Raw genomic sequence first — 12,833 nt, forward strand, 5'->3', positions numbered from 1 at the left:
GGTGAGTGTTGCTGAATTTAAAGGTGATCATATAGAAATTGAAAACGGACAACATAGTTATGCGCTAGGTTAAGCGCCTAGTTAGGATAGGCTGGTATGGCGGCGTAAAAGTTTTGACATATATCAGTTGAAATGTTTACACAAGTACTTTAAACTTGTTCGAACATGGATCTATGTTCTTTGTAATACAACTATCCACGCTCCTTATTACCGTTGATAACCTGCCAATTGAAACTACGCTATCGTGTGCAAAGGGTGATTCCAGATAACCTACAGGTTTGCCGAAATGGTAATTGAAATTGGGTTGTGTACAGGGCACAACCACGGTGACATGAAAAATTAGTTTTTGAAGAGAGTGTGATGTAATTCACAAATGAACTTTAATCTATCAAACAAAACTATCGTCTCATCTCAGGACGGGAGACTATATAGTAGACCGGTAACAATTTTGACTTTTGTTTCTCGGAACACTGCTAATTCAAATGGTAATTGGATGCACAGATCATATGCTAAATATGAGCTTTTCCGATAGCTCTTGTTCACCCACAAGAGGTTTCAAGTTTCAATGGTAATTTATAGGGAAACTCGGAAATAAAAACTTAAAATCCAATAAAAAAATCCACAGTAATTCCATAGAGAACAGACATCCATGATCGAACAAAAATATTTAAAAAAAAAACGTGTGTAAGCATTTTAATAAATATAGGATAAACACTAGCGCCGCTACGCCAACCCATCCCAACTATCCATCAAATCCATTCCGGAACCGGTTAAAAATCCTGAATGGATTCAGTATGGAATCTTGCTCAAAGAAAACAACCGATTCCGACTCTATCGGTTGATGCATTTTAGCTGGAATTCATGCTGGAAGTCCGAACCGGTTCCGGACTAGTTTGACTGGGTAGAGGAATAACCGCTGTCAATTGTGTCGAACTCAGCCACAAAAAACACGACGACAGTAGTGCACCTGATTTGGATATCCCAACTACCTTCGAAACCGTTAGAGATTTTACACAAGTTGAATGCTGAAGATTGACGTCTGTTCTCTGATGAGGTATGATGAGCAAAAACGAAAAAAAAAATAAAATAAGATGTTCTGTTTAAAACCGTAATGGTCTCTCTTCTAATGCATTGTAATGAATATCCTTAATGGGTTTTCGCTCTCACATAATATTAATGTTTTACGAAAATTACCTTTAGTTAGTCTCGAACTGAAGTACCTTGCCTCGTCCTTCACGGTAAGTGCGCTGCGTTTGCTCCCTAGACTATATTGCACATGTTCGATTGAAATGAAATATGCCGAATATAATCTTCAAGAAGAGTTGCATAACAAATAATCCCACAGCAGTACAATAGCACTATATCGGCTTTTTATTTGCTCTATCATGGCACTAAATGCACTTGTAAAGCTTACATGCTTTCAAGATCCTTGAAGCATGTACGCGTTATATCAACTTTATATACGCATATAGAGCAAGCGATAATGCTATATGTCGGCTGTGCAGTTATGCATTATTGATGCTAATATAGACCTTCATTGCATTGTTAATGCTGTAATGGAGTTTCAATGCAACATTAGTTCAAATATATAACCAATATAGTGCAATGGTTTAATGCTTATGGTTACTTGGGGAATTCCAGCTCAAATGCATCAACCGATAGAGTCGGAGTCGGTTTTTTTCTTTCAGCAAAATTCCATACTGAATCCTTTCAGGATTTCTAGCCGGTTCCGGAATGGATTTGACGGATAGTTGGGATAGGTTGGTGTGGCGGCGCTAGTGTTTATATTATATTAATTCAAATGTTTACACACGTTTTTTAAATATTTTTGTTCGATCATGGATGTCTGTTCTCTGTGCCCTAATGTTTAAGACAAAATACCAACACTTTAGGAAATGATAATCTACTTTGAAACTCCTATACAAAATATAACGCTCCTGAACATGCCCTAAGGGTATGCTGCCAGGCCTACAGAACGTAAAAATCAATAGATGGACAAAATAACTGTTGGAGCTCAATGTTTGTTTACTTTTATTATTTCGGGTTTAGCTGTGTACTTTATTTTTGCATAATCTGCGTTTTAGGGTAAGGCTGCTTAAAACTATCACAATCTTCCAAATACACGTAAGCAAATGATCAGATTTCTATAATTTTCGCCGGCATTTTTTTTATTTCCTGTAAACTGCGTCTCAATGGTCAGACTACACAATTATCGTTATCCCATGTCAGTGTTATAACACAATCATTAGAACTATGCCATGTAATCTCACCTGAGTATAATAAGGGGTCCACATAGTGGATCGTCAGATGTGTAATGTAGGGGGTCCTATACTGCCTCAAGGTACAATATCATTCTATACGGATGGTTCTAAAATGGGTGAGCTGACTGGCTCGGGAGTCTACGGATCAAGAATTAAAGAAGCGATATCAATGGGAAAGTGGCCTACAGTTTTCCAGGCAGAGGTATATTGTAATATTGTCTTGCTACAGCCTCGGCGACAACTTGCCTCAACTGGGCCGACTGCTCATAAAACCAAAACCTACACGTGTCATTTTGAACATCCTACCCCTTTATTCATCTCTCTTCACACATTCCTCTTTTTTCTCTGACTTCTTCTATCCACCTATCCCTGCTGCTCTGCCCTTCCAGCCTACTGATTCTATTCACTTCTTAAAAGCTAGTACTCACAGCCCCGCCATCCGCTGCGGCATCTCACGATATGAACCGTGTGTCTCGCCACCTTCCGTTCCATCCGGCGTGCCCTCGTTAGTGACAAAATCCCCTTGAGCTCGACCGTGGGACCTATTGCGTCACGGTCTCCTATTACCCGCTTGTACTCAGGCTGCTCACCTGCGTCCAGGTGCACAGCTGCGGTGACCAGATTCCTTCCACCAACTGATCTGCCTGCGAATTGTTCCTGTTCGACCGACGCCTTGATTGAACTTCTGATGAGCCGGTATCTGAGTCCCGATGCTTGTAGTAGGACACTTTAAGTGTCGGAAAAGGAGCCCTACAATATACCACGTGTCGTCATAAAATCTATAATCGCTGTGATTTACTCACTTCTCTTGGAAGGCGTTTTCCGTTTCGTGTTTGCTAGGCTGGTTAAAAGCGTATCGCTTTTCGTTCGCAGATCACTGCTTGCTGGTACTGATACCTTCAGGATTCTTATCTGGTGGAGAAGTGCATAGCTTTACTTGTATGCTCTAATTAGTGCCGTGAGTATCCAACCTACCTTCCCAGTGCAATCCGGTACGATCCGGAATCAACCCTGATTAGATCAACAGGCCTTGTGTGAACGGACGTTGTGTTCCTGCTTGTACGCTGCCAAGAAGAAGGCAATTAGCGTCGGAACGATTGTTTCATCTCCTCCTGCTTACCTTGAGTTTTGACCGGATCAACACTCGTGTGACTGTCGGAATCGCGTATTTTTTTCCGTGCGACCCTTTCCAAAGTAAAATCGTTTTGTAATTTGTGCGTTCTGTCCCGCACGAGTATTTTTTCAGCCGGTTTAAGCGCACGAAGCAGGAATCACGGCTGCACCTTACACCATTACTTTTTATTGTGATTCCTTTTTTTAGTAAGCGGAAACACTCTCTTCGCAACTGACAGGTAGAATGGATATAGTTACTGCAGAAAGTTTGTTGATGATGTTTCACTTTCAAGCTGGCAGGCGGCCCTTGTGGTGGATTCATACACGCTTAACTTTAACTTAGTATAATGTGTGTGTTGAAGATGTTCAAATTGAGTTAACATCTAATCAAATAATTTAACTGCTACACAACCCTACCCAATGGCAAAAATTTTTCGTGAATTGCTATTGCCATTCACGAAAAATTTCTAAAACTTTCACTTCCGTAAGAAGTGCGCCGGAGACTGAACAGATTACTTTTCTACATCATATATCCAACATAATTGCTTGAGAGCCTAACGGTTGCTCTCCATATCTTGATCTCTAATATAAACATAATACCAAATAAACATTACAGCAGACTTCTTCTGCTTGAAAGGTGTAATCGTGCGCCCACTTGTCGTGGCTAAAATGTCTCCGACTCAGTTCTTTGCTGGCCTTCAAATCATATGCTCTCATTAGGTAGCGACATTCAAGGATTCTAACTAGTTTCATAATGGCTAAATTATACTAGTAGATCGACATTTAACATTAAGTGTCAAAACAAAGACAAAATGGCTCATATGTGTCTGAATCGGTAAGTGGTTCAGAGAACATTTACTCTCATTGGACTGTAAGTCGTGTGAGAGGCGGTCGTATGTTTGAGGTATGAGAGGATTTAGTCTCTCCTATCACCACGAGTCCATGCAAGGGTTAAATTCATTTGGACTAGCCGCCTGAACGTCCGCGCCCCTGATTCGCGTTGCTTTAGAGATTTGTCGTGGTGACGCCTCCACGACCAAGTGAGACCTGTGACTCAATTTGAGTTCTGTGTCTACTGGACTGAAACGCCCGTCCAGTTTAGGAAGATTAATACCGATCTGTCGTGTTTTCATGCTTAAGCACTGGGAACTGGCGCTGCTCATAGCTGTAGATTTACTTGTTCGGGCTGGACACTGTTTGTGCTTTTGCCGATCTGTCTAGTCTGCTTTCTCACACCCGTCCGTTTTCTCTCGTTACGGTAACTGCAAGCCTGGGAGGCTTCAGCTTGTTTCTCGACGTGCGTCCGTTTTCTCTCGCTACGGTAACGGCAAGCCTGGAAGGCTTATATCCTGCGCATTTACGTCTGCTTCTTTCCCGCTCCGGTTGTGACAAGCCTGGATTCTTCAGCTGTTCCTCCTTTACTTCTGCACACCCGCCTCACTTTTGTGGCATTTTCTGCGGTCGTGAGCTCCCTACAACCCGTTTCCAGTCTGCAGGGTACGATTTCACCCGAATCGTGAAGGATCCGCGCGGTTGCGCTTGCTTGTCGGTTTTTCACGTTCCGAAACGGTTCGCGCGCTTGCGCCAGTGACTTAGGTCCATGACTTAGTTTGATGTGTCACCATGAAGCAGCTTACCTATGAGATTGACTTTTGCTATGTCTGAGGAGTCCAGAGGGGTCCGCCTTCGTCGACCTGCACCCCTGTGCAACGGCTCAAGGTTTTCCCGAGACTCGCTCCGAAAGTTCCGTCTCTAGTTTGCGGTTACCTGCTCTCCTTCCTGTTGCGCTCGCGTGCTCGCTGGTCGATTTCTCTCGTTCCGAAATGGCGCGCCTGTTGTGGGCTTCTGCTTTCTCGAAATGCGTTTCCTCTCGAATCACTAACGGCGTACCTGCTGGAGGCTTCTGCTTCCGACGTGTGTTTTCTCCCGAATCGTTAACGGCGTGCCTGCTGAAGGCTTCTGCTTCCGACGTGCGTTTTCTCCCGAATCGCTAACGGCATGCCTGCTGGAGGCTTCTGCTTTCTCGATGCACGGTTTCTCGCGATCCGCTAACGGCATGCCCGCTGAGGCTTATATTTCTCGACGCGCGGTTTCTCACGTTCCGAAAACGGCTTGCCCGCTAAGGCTTATATTTCTCGACGCACGGTTTCTCACGTTCCGAAAACGGCATGCCCGCTGAGGCTTATCTTTCTCAATTGGTGGAAGTCCTGTCCCGTCCCTCACGTCTCGACAGCTGCTTGCTGCGACTGCGAGTTGTCATGGGCCTTCCTAGACAGCTCTTCAAGTCCAATTGACGCTGGCTGATATGCCATGGTGGGGAGGTAGTTTGAAAAGTTATTGCTCGCCACACCCTGACAGGGCACGATTTATCCCGATCGGCTAACGGTGTTTCTGGAGCACTAAACTCGTGGTTAGCAGGTTGGAGCCTGCCGACATAGCTGAGCAAATTTCTTCTAATCGGCCTTTAGATCCTTTGCGTGGTACCTTCCTACTTTTCCAGACGGAACATCCTCCAGCTCATATAAGTTGGTACCCAAAACTTTCCGGATCATCGCTGGCAGGAACTTCGGGTTCAATTTCTGGTTGATGTGATCCACTTTTGATGATAATCCGAACGACCTTCGCCAGACTAGATCTCCGACGTTGAACGCCACCGCTCTCGTACGCATGTTGTACCGTTTCTTCGATTTTTCGTGCGAGTTTCTGATCCGTTGCAACATGAATTCATGGATCCGCTTTAAATTCGACAAACGCAGATCTTGCGCAAGCTTTAGATCCTGCGGCGTGTTGAGATCCTGTTGTTTGTACAGATCCGTATGCAGAATCAGCTCTCGGCCGAAGTTGGCAAAGTGCGGACTCACTCCCGTGACCTCGTGCTTCGCGCTATTGATGGCAGCTACGATCGATGCTAGATTTTCGTCCCAAGTTCGATGATCTTCATCCAAAAGCGCTCTGATGCAAGTTATCAACACCCTGTTTACCCGCTCTGCGTTGTTCACCATCGGACAGTAATACGCTGTGGTCATATGATCGGTGTTGTGCCTCGCGAGAAGAGACCGGAACGCCAACGACATAAACTGCTTCCCGTTGTCCGTGAGAATGATCCTTGGCCGTGAAAATCGAAGGAAAACTTCCTTTTCCAGAAAGTTACACATGGTCTCTGTATTTGCAGCGCGCATAGGTTGTGCGATCACGTACTTGGTTATCCAGTCAACTACTACCAAGATGACCGTGTTTCCTTTTTTCGATCTTGTGAATGGGCCGACGAAGTCCAGTGAAATCAGTTCCCACGGTATCCTAGCAGGCTTTAGTTTTCCCATGTCCGGCATCATTCGCTGATTTGGAGCTTTGCTGGCTTTGCATACCTTACAACAGCGCACGTAGCGCCCTATGTCCTCCTGCATCTTTGGCCAATAGAAGCCTGTTTGAATTTTCTGCAGCGTTTTCTGGAATCCAAGGTGCGCTCCTGTTGCTGAGTCGTGAAACTTGCTTATAACTCCTGCTCGTTCGTCTTTCGGCACTACTTTCTTCCACCTGTGCGTTACCTGTTCCAGCTCATCTCTGTACCTGCAATTTTTAAACAGTTCTTTGCTGACGGTGCGGAAGTCCGGGAACTTGTCTGGTTGCTTTTCTACGCTTGCTGCCAGTCTGTTGTACCAGTTGTCGTCGCTTGTGCTAATGGAGAAAGTCATCGACGCCACAATCCTTGATAGAGCATCTGGTACCACGTTGCACGAACCCTTCCGGTATTTGATTTCAAAGTCGAAGGCATTCAATCGCAGTATCCACCTGCACATTAGCGCCGTCGGATTCTTTATTGACCGCAGATATGACAACGCCGCATGGTCGCAAAATACCGTGAACCTAACGCCCTCCACGTATCCACGGAACTTTTCAATCGCTCTTATCGCCGCTAAACATTCCCGTTCCGTTACGGAATAATTCCGCTCGGACGATGACAGCTTTTGAGAAAAGAACGCTATCGGGTGTTCGGTTCCATGTACTTCCTGGGTTAGGACGGCACCGATAGCGACGTCGCTGGCATCACAAGCTATATTGAACGGTTTGGCATAATCCGGCATCGCAAGAACTGGTGCTGATACTAGCATTGACTTCAACTTGACAAATGCATCCTCCGCAGCTGGTGTCCACCGAAACTTGTTCTTTGTTTTCGTCAGTTCGGTCAGCGGTACGGCGATTCTGGCGAAATCTTCGATGAATCTCCTGTACCAATTACACAACCCCAGAAAGCGTTGCACGTCTTTTCTGTTTTGTGGCGTCGGAAAGTTCACGATGCAGCTGATCTTCTCGTCATCTACCTTCCATCCGTCTTCGTTCAGCACGTACCCCAAGTATTTTAACTCCTGGCGGCAAAACTTCGATTTGTCCGGGGATATTGTGAGGTTCGCTAGTCGTAATCGCTCAGCTACCTTCCGCAGCATTGCCAGATGCTCATCGAAGCTCCGCGAGCAGATGATGATGTCATCAAGGTAGTGAAACACCTGAGGTTCCAGATCCGCGAAGAGATGCGTCATCAAACGGGCTAGCGCTTGGCTTGCGGTACACAGACCAAACGGCACGACCTTAAACTGGAAGTGGCCTCGACCCGGTACTGTGAACGCTGTTGTCGGGCGAGAGGCTTTCTCGAGCGGCATCTGCCAAAAGGCGTCTTTCAAATCGATCGAAGATATGTAGTAACAGCCGCTGAGGTTGCTGATGATCGAAGCGATTTGCGGAATCGGGTGTCCTTCGTTCACCATTATCGAGTTCAGGTGACGTGCATCCAGGCATACTCTGTACTGGCCTGTCTTTTTCTTCACAGCTACGAGTGGATTGTTCCAAGGGGAGAACAGCGCTTCTTCGATGACGTCCAGGGCTAACATCCGATCTATCTCCTTGTTCACTTCGTCTAGGACATATTTGGACATATGATAGCATCGCTGCTTTCTGGGCTTGGCGTCCCCGATATCGATCCGATGTGTGTATTTGTCGGTGCGTCCGATCACTCCGTTTTTGCTTACTGGGAAAGTGGCCACTACCGCGTCTAATTCCCGCTGCTGTTTTCTGGTCAGCTCTCTCATCGGTTCAGAGCAACTTATCTCCTCTTCCAGCGCTACATCCACCTTGTTGCATACGGCTTTTACTCCAAACTTCTCCCAGAAGTTCATGCCCAGAATTACACAATCCGGGAGCGAGGGAACGAGTAGCATCGGTATCGTTTCGTTACGACCATTGTAGGCGACGGGAAGCTTAACGAACTCGGCGATGTTGTGCTTGGTACCGTCGGCAGTTTGGATCCCACCACGCAGGAAGCCCTTTTTCAAGTTGAGTTCTTCAACGATCGCTACTGTACTTCCTCCAATCAACGAACAGTTCGCGCCGCTGTCTAGCAAACCCGTCAGCTGTCTTCCGAGTACCGAAATGTTTGCGTGAGGTCTATTGTCTCCATCCATGTTTATGATTATCGAATTGATGTGTTGTAGTTCGGGAAATAGTGAGGGACTGTAGAAGTTTTGCGAGGATGCTGGTCCCTCTGTTACTGACTCCTCGCCTGTACGTTTCCCTGACCAGTTGAGCAAATGGGACAATTGCGAAGCGAGAAACCTTTCCGGCCACAACGGTAGCAAAACAACACTGCTTGGGGTTTCGGGCAGTCCATAAACCGGTGTCCATCTTCATCACAGTTCCAGCACGATAGCGTTGAACGCCTTAATTCTCCGTGTGGTTCTTGAATATGAATAGGAGTCTGCTGGGGTTGCTGCTGTGACCGCGGTTGATTTGGCGACAGCGATTGTGGTATGTTGCTTACTGTGTTCGGTGTTCCGTGTCGCTCCTGCGTCGACTGATGGTACTGGAATCCTTGTGAATTTGAGGGTCGACGTTGCTCTCTCCTTTCAAATCGCCCTTTCAGCGCGTTCACCTGTTGACAAAGGTTTTCCAGCTGTTGTGCCCACTCTTGATCTTCCTGCTCGCTACGTGCAAAGTCTATTAGATCACTGTGTGATTGGACTTCTTGTGCTTCATGTAGCCCTATCGCGTGTACTCTACCGAATCTCTGTGGAGTGACCGTACCCGAGTATGTTCTTTGCGAGGTAACGGGGGTCGCAAAGTTTGGCTCCAGTAGAGTATTGTGCGGGAATGGTACACGTCGCTGCCGGTTTAGTAATAACCTTGTTTCGTCAAACCCGTTGCAAACCTCAGCCAATTCCAGTAATGTTCCTGGTCTGGCAGCCGCTACTATTGCCGCGTACTCTGCATTCATATTTTTCTTCACGATGAAGAATTTCTCATCTTCCGCCATCGGTGGACTAACGAAACGGAAAAGTGCTGAAATGTCACGATAAAATTTTGCGAACGATTCGTTTGTTCCTTGGAATCGGAAATTCGCTTCGATGCGTAGAATTTGCGCGTAGCTACCAGGTAAGAATTCCCGTCGGATCTCCTCCTTAAAATGCCTCCACGACAGTAGTGATCCCTGTGCAAAAGCTCGTCCATACCAATCCAGCGCGTCTTCTAACAACAGGTGTTTGATTGATCTAAGCAAAATTTCCTCCTCCACCCCTTCAGAACGAGCGAAACATTCCACGCGGTCCAAGAACGTATTGAGTGACGTCGTGTCTTTTTCGCCACGGAATTTGAATGGCCAATTGTGGATCGCTTTTGGATTTCTCGGTCCATCCTGTTGGTTTCGTTCACGCCTCAGCAGATGATTTAGTAACTCATCCCGCAGTCGGTTGTATTCTGTGGAATTGTTGCTTCCTCCTCCGTCCCTTGGAGAGTCTACGGAACGATATGCTGGTGGCGGCAGTCCATGCGAGATGTCACTGTAGGGGTTCGCTCCCCACTCGTTTGAATCGTCCTCGTTTCGCTGATACCTAGGTACTGTAAGGTTCCATCTTGTTGGAACTCCCCGACCCCGTCCTTTGCCTGTTGTAGAGGAAGCAATTGGTAGTCCGTTCTGGATTCTCGTCGGTCCTGCTTGTTGCTCGAATCGTGTCGTTTGGGTTGACGAGTTTTTGGGAACTGTTCCGGTCGCTGGTGCTGTCCTAGTGCTCTCCGGAAAAACATTGGGAATGCTGACTTCTGAACGATGGTCGGAACTGTTGCTCCTTTGGTCCACTCTGTCACTATGCACTGTTGTGTTTTCACTACGTTCCCTCACTGGACTAACTATTGACGGGTTTAACGCGACGTATACTTCCTCTAAAAGAGCCGCAATCAGCGCTTGCAAGCTTTCATATTCTTGTCGTAACTCAATCGGAGGCGGGTGAACGCGTATTAAACGGTTTCTGTAATGACGCAGTCGCGATTTAACATTTTCTAAAAATCCGATGTCATGCTTCTTTATGGCAGTGTCAATCGGTGTGAGAAGAAGTTTTACTCGGGATTGACAAGCTTCTATATTGCGGGAGTCTTCCATCACGTGAGAGGAGTCGGTGTGAAAGCAACCCGTTCTCATGTCTTGCTCCATGGCTTGTTGCAAACGAGAACATTTGTCTCGCCGGGTGGATTGTGCCGGACCCTTAATTTTGCGCAACGCCAACTCATAATTTAATTCTTCCTCACTCAAATGTAATGGATTTATCTCCATAACGATTAAGGTCTTCAAAAAGCCAATTTATCAACTAAAGCCAACAAGAACTTATCAAAACTAAATCTATAATTTTTTTGCCAAATTGGGTTAACAAATTATCTAAGGTTCGTTTTGGTTGGGCGCCAATGTAATATCGTCTTGCTACAGCCTCGGCGACAACTTGCCTCAACTGGGCCGACTGCTCATAAAACCAAAACCTACACGTGTCATTTTGAACATCCTACCCCTTTATTCATCTCTCTTCACACATTCCTCTTTTTTCTCTGACTTCTTCTATCCACCTATCCCTGCTGCTCTGCCCTTCCAGCCTACTGATTCTATTCACTTCTTAAAAGCTAGTACTCACAGCCCCGCCATCCGCTGCGGCATCTCACGATATGAACCGTGTGTCTCGCCACCTTCCGTTCCATCCGGCGTGCCCTCGTTAGTGACAAAATCCCCTTGAGCTCGACCGTGGGACCTATTGCGTCACGGTCTCCTATTACCCGCTTGTACTCAGGCTGCTCACCTGCGTCCAGGTGCACAGCTGCGGTGACCAGATTCCTTCCACCAACTGATCTGCCTGCGAATTGTTCCTGTTCGACCGACGCCTTGATTGAACTTCTGATGAGCCGGTATCTGAGTCCCGATGCTTGTAGTAGGACACTTTAAGTGTCGGAAAAGGAGCCCTACAATATACCACGTGTCGTCATAAAATCTATAATCGCTGTGATTTACTCACTTCTCTTGGAAGGCGTTTTCCGTTTCGTGTTTGCTAGGCTGGTTAAAAGCGTATCGCTTTTCGTTCGCAGATCACTGCTTGCTGGTACTGATACCTTCAGGATTCTTATCTGGTGGAGAAGTGCATAGCTTTACTTGTATGCTCTAATTAGTGCCGTGAGTATCCAACCTACCTTCCCAGTGCAATCCGGTACGATCCGGAATCAACCCTGATTAGATCAACAGGCCTTGTGTGAACGGACGTTGTGTTCCTGCTTGTACGCTGCCAAGAAGAAGGCAATTAGCGTCGGAACGATTGTTTCATCTCCTCCTGCTTACCTTGAGTTTTGACCGGATCAACACTCGTGTGACTGTCGGAATCGCGTATTTTTTTCCGTGCGACCCTTTCCAAAGTAAAATCGTTTTGTAATTTGTGCGTTCTGTCCCGCACGAGTATTTTTTCAGCCGGTTTAAGCGCACGAAGCAGGAATCACGGCTGCACCTTACACCATTACTTTTTATTGTGATTCCTTTTTTTAGTAAGCGGAAACACTCTCTTCGCAACTGACAGGTAGAATGGATATAGTTACTGCAGAAAGTTTGTTGATGATGTTTCACTTTCAAGCTGGCAGGCGGCCCTTGTGGTGGATTCATACACGCTTAACTTTAACTTAGTATAATGTGTGTGTTGAAGATGTTCAAATTGAGTTAACATCTAATCAAATAATTTAACTGCTACAATATGCAATATACACCTGCTCGGAGGTCTGTAGGAAACGAAACTACAGACATGCAAAAATCGCAATCTTTTCGGACATCCAAACAGCACTGTTGGCATTAAGGTCGTCGAAATGTGAGTCCAAACTGGTTTGGGAGTGCATCACATTTTTATAACAACTGGCAACTCGGAATAAAGTAATGATATTCTGGGCATCTGGCCGCCACCAAGGAATCGATGGTAACGAAGTGGGTGACGAATTAGCCAGGCGTGGTTCATCAAACATGTTTGTTAGACCAGAACCATTTCTAGGTATATCTACCTGTGTTATTAAACTAGACTTTCGGCTTGGGCAAGAGACCAACTACTAAACGACTGGCGTAACGTAGAAGGCGCTCGACAAGCTAAGAAATTCATACATCCAGATACAACGATAGCCAAAAAACTA

The 12,833-nt window shown here is 46.0% G+C and overlaps 2 long non-coding RNA genes across 2 annotated transcripts; both read right to left on the minus strand.

The window, feature by feature from the left end:
- Window positions 1–2,325: 2,325 nt before the first annotated feature.
- Window positions 2,326–6,239, minus strand: LOC131693585 (uncharacterized). The gene is made up of 4 exons (XR_009306286.1): window positions 3,382–6,239; window positions 3,237–3,325; window positions 3,065–3,173; window positions 2,326–3,011 (listed from the first exon to the last, which is right to left on the minus strand). It is a non-coding gene; the product is annotated as an uncharacterized LOC131693585 (long non-coding RNA).
- Window positions 6,240–11,122: 4,883 nt separating this feature from the next.
- Window positions 11,123–12,402, minus strand: LOC131693586 (uncharacterized). The gene is made up of 4 exons (XR_009306287.1): window positions 12,007–12,402; window positions 11,862–11,950; window positions 11,690–11,798; window positions 11,123–11,636 (listed from the first exon to the last, which is right to left on the minus strand). It is a non-coding gene; the product is annotated as an uncharacterized LOC131693586 (long non-coding RNA).
- Between the last annotated feature and the right edge of the window lie 431 nt (window positions 12,403–12,833).

The sequence above is a fragment of the Topomyia yanbarensis genome, chromosome 3 (genome assembly GCF_030247195.1).
Source record: "Topomyia yanbarensis strain Yona2022 chromosome 3, ASM3024719v1, whole genome shotgun sequence".
Taxonomy (NCBI): Eukaryota; Metazoa; Arthropoda; class Insecta; order Diptera; family Culicidae; genus Topomyia; species Topomyia yanbarensis.